We start from the raw sequence: 9,119 nt of genomic DNA on the forward strand, positions 1-9,119 counted from the left end.
TGCCTCAGCCTCCTGAGTAGCTGGAATTACAGGCATGTGCTACTGCACCCAGCTAATTTTTGTATTTTTAGTAGAGACAGGGTTTCAACATGTTGGCCAGACTGGTCTTGAACTCCTGACCTTGTGATCCACCCGCCTCGGCCTCCCAAAGTGCTGGGATCACAGGCGTGAGCCACCGCGCCTGGCTCAACATCTTGATAATCAAGGCTGGAATGTCACGCTACATTTGGACACCTTTAATAAATATTTGTGAAATAAATAAATGAGTGAATGACAACTGATATTAACTTTTTCAACTTTAGCAACTGGCATTGAGTCTCTGAATGCAGCTTATCTTATGAACTCTCTCTCTGAGGCTGACCATGTCCTGTTAAATGAAGTTAAATGAAGCCTAAGTCCAAATTTTGGCTCTGCCTTTACTAGCTAAACAACCTCAGGCAAGTCACCTAACAGCTCCAGGCCCTCTTTCTTCTCTGTAAAACAGAGTTAGAAATAGTTATCTACCTCATACAGCTATAGTGAGGAGTAAGTACATTTATATGCTAAAGAGCTTAGAACCATGTCTAGCCCCTAAGTCTACACAGGTCTTGGCTATTATTATTAGTTTCTTCTAGGGTTCATTCTATGTTTCCAGTTTTCTGTATTTTCTTTTTCATATTACTTTAACAATGGAAAAAAATAGGCCAGGCGTGGTGGCTCACACCTATATAAAGCCCAGCACTTTGGGAGGCTGAGGCGGGCGGATCACAAGGTCAGAAGTTCGAGACCAGCCTGGCCAACATGGTGAAACCCTGTCTCTACTAAAAAAAATACAAAAATTAGGCCAGGTTTGGTGGCTTACACCTGTAATCTCAGCACTTTGGGAGGCCGAGGCGGGCGGATCACCTGAGGTCAGGAGTTCAAGACCAACCTGCCCAACATGGTGAAACCCTGTCTTTATTAAAAAAATAAAATAAAATAAAAATAGCTGGGCATGGTGGTGGGCGCCTGTAATCCCAGCTACTCAGGAGGCTGAGGCAGGAAAATTGCTTGAACCTGGGAGGCAGAGGTTACAGTGAGCTGAGATTGTGCCACTACACTCTAGCCTGGGTGACAGAGTGATACTCAGTCTCGGGGAAAAAAAAAAAAAAACAAAAAATTTTTTTCCAGATATACTTTATTTCTGAGCACACTGCCAGCTCTCACCAGCTATCTCTGGCACTTAGATATTGGTAAATTTAGTGCCAAAGCAGGATTCATGTCACTTGCCCACGATCAAAGTGCACGCACCTGATATCAGCAACCATGTGCGTGCACATGTAGCGGCTGAGGATAGAGAGCCACCAGTCAACTCGACTCCCTCACAGGCATTTCCAGACTAGCTCCCAACATGTCCTAAGGCATCTCTGATCACACCACTTCCCATCATATCAGATACCTCGAAACACAAACCAGAGGATTAACACGATGAGCCATTTTCCTGGGTTCATAATGAGAATATCTTTTGTAAGTGGAATAATTCAACAGTAATCTTCAGTCCTCTCTTCTCTCACAATGTGATGGAGATTATAGAAGAGTAAAAGCAGCTTTCTTTTTCTCCCTGGGGTAATGGAAGTATTGGACTAATCTTTCCCACATTGATCAGTGACTCTCAGCTGCACATTACAATCACCTGGGGAGCTTTTAGAAATACCGAAACTTGGGCCCTATTTCATTGGAGTCTCTGGTTGAGGCACAGACATTGTGTGTTGGTTTCTTTGTTTTTTGTGGTGGTTGTTTTGTTTTTAAGTCTCAACCTTGTTTTTGGCGAGGGTGGAGAACCACTGGCATAGAGGGTTTTGGCGTTTCCTCAGTATAGCCTCAAACTTGGGCCCTGCTGAGTCTTTTGCAAAGAGGGTTATTCACATCAGTGTGTAAAATGGAACACCGGGAAAAGGTACCAAGAACTACATTCTAGGCTAATTGCATTTGAGGCTGTTTGGACTGAAGGAAAAAATATGTAAAGCAACAGAATTGCAATAAAGTAACAACGATGCCATTATAAGAGCTACTGATGCTGGGCACCGTGGCTCACGCCTGTAATCCCAGCACTTTGAGAGGCTGAGGCGGGCGGATCACCACATCAGGAGGTTGAGACCAGCCTGGCTAACGTGGTGAAACCCCGTCTCTACTAAAAATACAAAAAATTAGTGGGGTGTGGTGGCATGCGCCTGTAGTCCCAGGAACTTGGGAAGCTGAGGCAGGAGAATTGCTTGAACCCAGGAGGCGGAGGTTGCAATGAGCCAAGATCATACCACTGCACTCCAGCCTGGGCCACAGAGTGAGACTCCATCTCAAAAAAGCAAAAACAAACAACAAAAAAAGAGGTACTGATAAATATTGAGCACTTCCTATGTGCATGCACTGTACTAAGCATTTGATATTTTATGCATACTTTTTATGCCTAAGAATCCTGTAAGATTGATTTTATTATTCCCATTTTATAGATAAAAAATCATGGCTGGGTGATTGGCTCACACCTATAATCCCAGGACTTTAGAGGCTGAGGTGGGAGGATCTCTTGAGCTCAAGAGTTCAAGACCAGCCTGGGCAACATAGTGAGACCTCCATCTCCACCAAAAAAAAAAAAAGACTTTTTTTTTTTTTTTTTTGAGTCTGTCTCACTCTGTTACCTAGGCTGGAGTACAGTGGCATGATCTCAGCTCACTGCAACCTCTACCTCTTGGGTTCAAGCGATCCTCTGCCTCAGCCTCCCAAGTACCTGGGACTACAGGTGCATGCCACCATGCCCAGCTGATTTTTTGTATTTTTAGTAGAAAATGGGCTTTCACTATATTGACCAGGCTGGTCTCGAACTCCTGACCCTGTGATCCTCCTGCCTAGGCCTCCCAAAGTGCTGAGATTACAGGCATGAGCCACCGTGCCTGGCCAAAATTTTTTTGTTTTTTTTTTAATTAGTGGGGCATGGTGGCATGCACCTGTGGTCCCAGCTGCTCTGGAGGCTGAGGTAGGAAGATCACTTATGCCCCAGAAGTTGAGGCTGTAGTGACCCATGGTCACATCACTGCACTGCACTCCAGCCTGGGCGACAGAGTGAGACCCTGTCTAGGAAACAAGCAAACAAAAACCTGAGATTTACACAAGCTGAGTAACTTGCTGAACTTTGCACACCTTCCAATTGGGAAGGTTTTCCTGACCCCAGAGCCGATGCTGTCATCCACTGCACCTTCACTGCAGGCCTAGCAGCAGCCATTCATCAGCTACAGGCCCTAAGAACCACCAGATGGTAAATCTTCAGATAAGCAATTTTTCTTGTTCCTTAGCACCTTTTTCCCGGGACCAGGTCAACTCTCCAATTCTGGTGTGGCCTCTTGTGGCTGGGTGGTTCAAGTGTGGAAAAGCTGAGGACCTGGGATTCATCCTGAATCCAGTCAACGTCCAAAAGCAACATGTTCTTCGGGCTTTGCACAGCAAGCAGGAGGTGGAGTGAGGTGGAGTGCCCCTTAGGCTAGATTTTAGAACCTCCTGGTATCTTGGCCGAGGGAGCTTCAGTTCATTAAACATTGACTCTGCACCTGCTGGGAGCCAAGCACTGGTGCTAGGGTCACAAGATGAAAAGGCAGGAGCTTACAACGCAGGGCATAGTGGGAGCTCAGACAAGGCACTCAGCACAGCCTGGTGGTTCAGGGAAGACCCAACCTGGCCTATGAGTTAGATGGCCTGTCAGGGTTTTGTATAGGAAGCAGAAACCTCTGTACGTATTTCTTCTTTTGGGTCTTGTTTTTGGGGTTTTTGTTTTTTTGAGACAGGGTCTTGCTCTGTCACCCAGGCTGGCGTGCAGTGGCATAATTAAGGCTCACTGTAGCCTTGACCTCCTGGGCTCAAGTGATCCTCCCACCTCAGCCTCCTGAGTAGTTGGGACTACAAGCATGTGTCAGCATGCCCAGCTAATTTTTTGGTTTTTGTATAGATGGGGTTTTGCCACGTTGCTCAGGCTGGCCTGGAATTCTTGGGCTCAAACCATCAGCCCCCCTTGGGCTCCCAAAGTGCTGGGATTACAGGTTGAGCCACTATGCCTGGCCTCTCTAGGTATTTCAAGCAGAGAAAAATTCAATCCTGAGAATCAAGCAGAGATTACACAATTGTCGGGAGAGCTGGAGAGGTACACGTCAGGGGGCTATCCCTGGAGTATTGAGTTCAAGGGCCCACCACAGTAGCCGTGCTCCAGAAAGCAGGATGCTGGTACTACTGCTGCAACTGCCTGTGACAAAGGCAACTGCTACACAAAGCTGGCGACCACACAGTCAGAAGGGACACTGAGGCCAGCAGCATTCAGTGCCTTCACCCTGCTCCCTTTAGCAGCAGCCACTGCAGCAATAGTGGGATGGTGGCTTTGCATCTGCCTGCCAAATCTCACACGAGAACGTATTTCAGATCCATATCCGAGCTACAAGGGAGTCTGGGAAATGTAATTTTGTTGTTGTTTTGAGACAGAGTTTCACTCTTGTTGCCCAAGCTGGAGTGCAATGGTGCAATCTCGGCTCACCACAACCTCCACCTCCTGGGTTCAAGCAATTCTCCTGCCTCAGCCTCCTGAGTAGCTGGGATTACAGGCATGTGTCACCATGCCTGGCTGATTTTGTATTTTTAGCAGAGATGGAGTTTCCCCAAGTTGGTCAGGCTGGTCTCGAACTCCTGACCTCAGGAGATCCACCCACCTCGGCCTCCCAAAATGCTGGGATTACAGGCATGAGCCATCATGCCCAGCGTAATTTTTTTTTTTTTTGAAAAAGATGGGGTCTCACTATGTTGCCCAGGCTGAGTCTTGAACTGGGCTCAAGTGAGCCTCTTGCTTCAGCTTCCTGAGCAGCTGGAACTACAGGCATGCATTGCCACACCTGGCTCTTGGAAATGTAGTTTTGAGGTTTCCGATCTCTCCAACTAGGTTACTAGAAGAATAGATTGGAGGCCAGGAGAGTGAAGCCTTGGTGTCTACTATGTGTGCAAAAAGAAAGTGAGAAGGACTTCCCAGGTGGAGGAATCGACCCAGGCAAAGGGCATAGAGCCAGGAGTGAGGCTGGCACAGTGGTGAACAGCTGGAGAATACCAGGTTATCAAGAAGTAACAGAAGCAATTGAGTCAAGGTTTGTATCTGAAAGTCCCTTATACCTGATTAGTCACTCAAGTCTGATCAAAGTGTTCTTTTTGTCACCCCCGCCCCTTTTTGTGAACAGGGTCTCACTCACTGCCCAGGCAGGTCTCGAATTCCTGGGCTCAAGCTATCCTCCCACCTCTCTGCCTTCCTAAGTGCTGGGATTACAGGGTATAAGCCACCACATCTGGCCAAAGTGTTTTTTTCTTCCCTGAGATGGAGTCTTGCTCTGTTACCCAGGCTGGAGTGCCATGGTGCGATCTTGGCTCACTGCAACCTTTGCCTCCTGGGTTCAAGCGATTCTCCTGCCTCAGTCTCCTGAGTAGCTGGGATTACAGGCACACACAACCACGCCTGGCCATTTTTTTTGTATTTTTAGTAGAGATGGGTTTTACCATGTTGTTCAGGCTGGTCTCGAACTCCTGACCTCAGGTGATCCTCCCAACGTGCTGGGATTACTGATGTGAGCCCCTGTGCCCGGTCCAGCTCAAGTACTTTTTTAATGAGTTAAATTCACATACACACTCTACCTAAAACGCTTTTTTTTTTTTTTTTTTTTTTGAGATGGAGTCTCACTCTGTCACCCAAGATGAAGCACAGTGGTGCAATCTTGGCTCACTACAACCTCCGGCTCCCAGGTTCGAGCAATTCTTCTGCCTCAGCCTCCCAAGTACCTGGGACTACAGGCGAGTGCCGCCATGTCCGGCTAATTTGTGTAGTTTTAGTAAAGACGGAGTTTCACTATGTTGGCCAGGATGGTCTTGATCTCCTGACCTCGCGATTCACCCGTCTTGACCTCCCAAAGTGCTGGGATTACAGGTGTGAGCCACTGAGCGCAGCCAACACTTCTTTATTATACAGTGTTTGATTTATTCAAGTCACTACTAATGCAGAAGGACAGAGGAAAGGAGCAAAAAGCACAAGAGAGAAAAAACAAGAGTGTTAGGTAACACCCACGAAGAAAACAGAGCCTTAACCTTCCCCAGGCTTCATGCTACAAACACTATTGATTACAACCCGAGTCATCTCTCCCTTCAGTTTCCTAAAAGAAGCCCAGTTGTTTTTTGTTTTTGATTTGTGGGCATCTACCCTTCTCTTCACAGCCATGTGCTTAGGTGGAGGCAGGAACTCCAGTCCGAGACCAAATACTAAGACATAGTTGGTCAATTGACCATGTTGCTCCCTCCTCCTCCTCTTTCTTTTCCATTTTTTCACTTTCTGTTTTTCGTTTGCTATGGGATCTCAGTCTGTCTCTCAGGCTGGGGTGCAGTGGTACGACCACAGTCATTGCAGCCTCAGCCTCCCAGGCTCAAGCAATCCTCCCACCCCAGCCTCCTGAGTAGCTGGAACTGCAGGCACACGTCACCACGCCCAGCTATGTTTGATTTCTTTGTAGAGACGAGGTCTCCCTGTGTTGCCAGGGCTGGCCTCAAACTTCTGAGCTCAAGTAATCCTGCCGTCCCGGCCTCCCAAAGTGCTGGGATTACAGTCAAAAGCCACCACGCCATCTCCCCGGCTTCTTATCAGTACTGAGGTTACACGGGTGCATGTTACAAAATTCTGGCCAACAGAGGAAGGGACCTATGTGAGTAAGTCCATCAAGGGGCTTATGGGAAAGGCTTTACTCAAAAGAAAGGGTCCTCCCTCCTGCTGGGCATTGATTTTTTTTTTTTTTTTTTTTTTTTTTTTTTTGAGGTGGAGTTTTGCTCTTGTTGCCCAGGCCGGAGTGCAATGGTGCAATCTCGGCTCACCGAAACCTCTGCCTACTGGGTTCAAGCGATTCTCCTGCCTCAGACTCCCGAGTAGCTGGGATTACAGGCATGTGGCACACACCCAGTTAATGATTTGTATTTTTAGTAGAGACAGGGTTTCCCCATGTTGGTCAGGCTGGTCTCGAACTTCTGACCTCGGGTGATCTGCCCGCCTCAGCCTCCCAAAGTGCTGCTATTACAGGCGTGAACCACCGCACCCGGCACACTGCTTATTTTTAAAGCCAGTGGAATCCATGTTTTCTGTCCTTTGCAACCAGTAGCATCCAGATTACTTCATGCAGCCTGTATACTTGGGATGAGAATATGCCCACTTACAGTTGGTTAATGGAAGTCTCTGAAGGAGATTTAAGGACAGGAATTTATTTCCAGTTTGTTACCCAAAACATTCAAGATCCACTCAAATGTCACTTCTATCTTCCTTAGTTATTTGTCACTGCTGGACTCCCATAGCCTTTCTGCCCCTCCTTTATTAACAGCACTTTACTCATCTACACTTTCCACAATCTTTATTGAGCACTTATTATGTACTTGGTACTCTTTTAGGCACAGGATAGACAGCAGGGAACTAGTCAGACGCATGGAGGTTCCAAACTTGTGGGAGGACAGAAAATGAATGAAAAATGTAAATGTGATGACTTCTAAAACGGAAAAAAGCTGGGCTTGGTGGCTCACGCTGTAATCCCAGCACTTTGGGAGGCCGAGGCGGGCACATCAGAAGATCAGGGGTTTGAGACCAGCCTGACCAACAAGGTGAAACCCCATCTCTACTAAAAATACAAAAATTAGCCAGGTGTGGAGGCATGTGCCTATAATCCCAGCTACTCAGGAGGCTGATGCAAGAGAATCTCTTGAACCCAGGAGGCGGAGGTTGCGCTAAACTGAGATTTCACCACTGCAATCCAGCCTGGGCGACAGAATGAGACTCTGTAAAAAAAAAAAAAAAAAAAAAAAAAAAAAAAAAAAAAAAAAGAAAAAAAAAAAAAAAAAAAAAAAAAAAAAAAAAAAAAAAAGAAAAAGAAAAAGAAAAAAGAAAAAAAAAAGAATTCTATGGTAGCATTTAAAATAAGTCACTGCTTGTGACTTATTTTATTGTAGTTTGATTACCTGTTCATACACTAGTTCTTTCCACTAGATTGTATGTTCTTGCAATCTCACATTTCCCACTCCTGTATTTTCCAAAGATGACTGGAAAAACTCTTCTCCGTTTGTCTTCTCTAATGTTACTTTGCCATCCCCCTTGGGAGAGGGAAGGTAAAATGTCCTGAGTCCCCTCTCCTGGAACCTGGGTGAACTTGTGATGGTTCTGACCAATAGAATATGTGGGAAGCAATGCTATGGGACTTCTACAGATAGGTCACAAAAGGCCATGCAGATTCCACTAGATTCTCTTAGAACACTGTTCTCCTGGCTGGGCGTGGTGGCTCATGCCTGTAATCCCAGCACTTTGAGAGGCTGAGGCGGGCAGATCGTGAGGTCAAGAGATCAAGACCATCCTGGCCAACATGGTGAAACCCCATCTCTACTAAAAATACAAAAATCATCCGGGTGTGGTGGCACTAGCCTGTAGTCCCAGCTACTCGGGAGAATCGCTTGAATCCGGGGGACGGAGGCTGCGGTGAGCTGAGATTGTGCTACTGCACTCTAGGCTGGCGACAGAGCAAGACTTTGTCTCAAAAATAAATAAATAAAATAGAACACTGTTTTCCCAGAACACTCCCTCTTGGAACACTCATATGATGGTTGCAGCTGAGTGAGCCTTCAAGTCATCCCAGGCCAGGTGTCTGGCACATGACTAAAGAAGCTCCTAGATGATTCTAGTCCCCAGCCTCAAGCTACTCCCCACCATTTACGTCTTCCCATCTGAGGCCCCAGATAGCACGGGGCAGAGACCAGCCACCCCTCTGCGCTCTCTCCTGCTTCCTGATCTGAAATATCCGTGAGCATCATTAAATGGCTCTTGTTTTACATTACTAATTTGGAGTGGTTTGTTACACAGTCGTGGTAACTGGAATACCTGAATGCCCCCAAACCCGCCGTCCCGTGACATCTTAGATAATCAGGTAGACAACTTTTTTCTTTTTGCCTGACCCAGTTGGTGATCAACTTATACACTGAAGCTCGAGAACTTTCATCCACTGTACTTTTATCCTATTGAGTCTCACTGTTGATGATATGCATGTGAAATGTCTAATCCTTTAAAACACAAATCTTCACCA

Source organism: Cebus imitator, unplaced genomic scaffold (assembly GCF_001604975.1).
Source record: "Cebus imitator isolate Cc_AM_T3 unplaced genomic scaffold, Cebus_imitator-1.0 Scaffold191, whole genome shotgun sequence".
Classification (NCBI taxonomy): Eukaryota; Metazoa; Chordata; class Mammalia; order Primates; family Cebidae; genus Cebus; species Cebus imitator.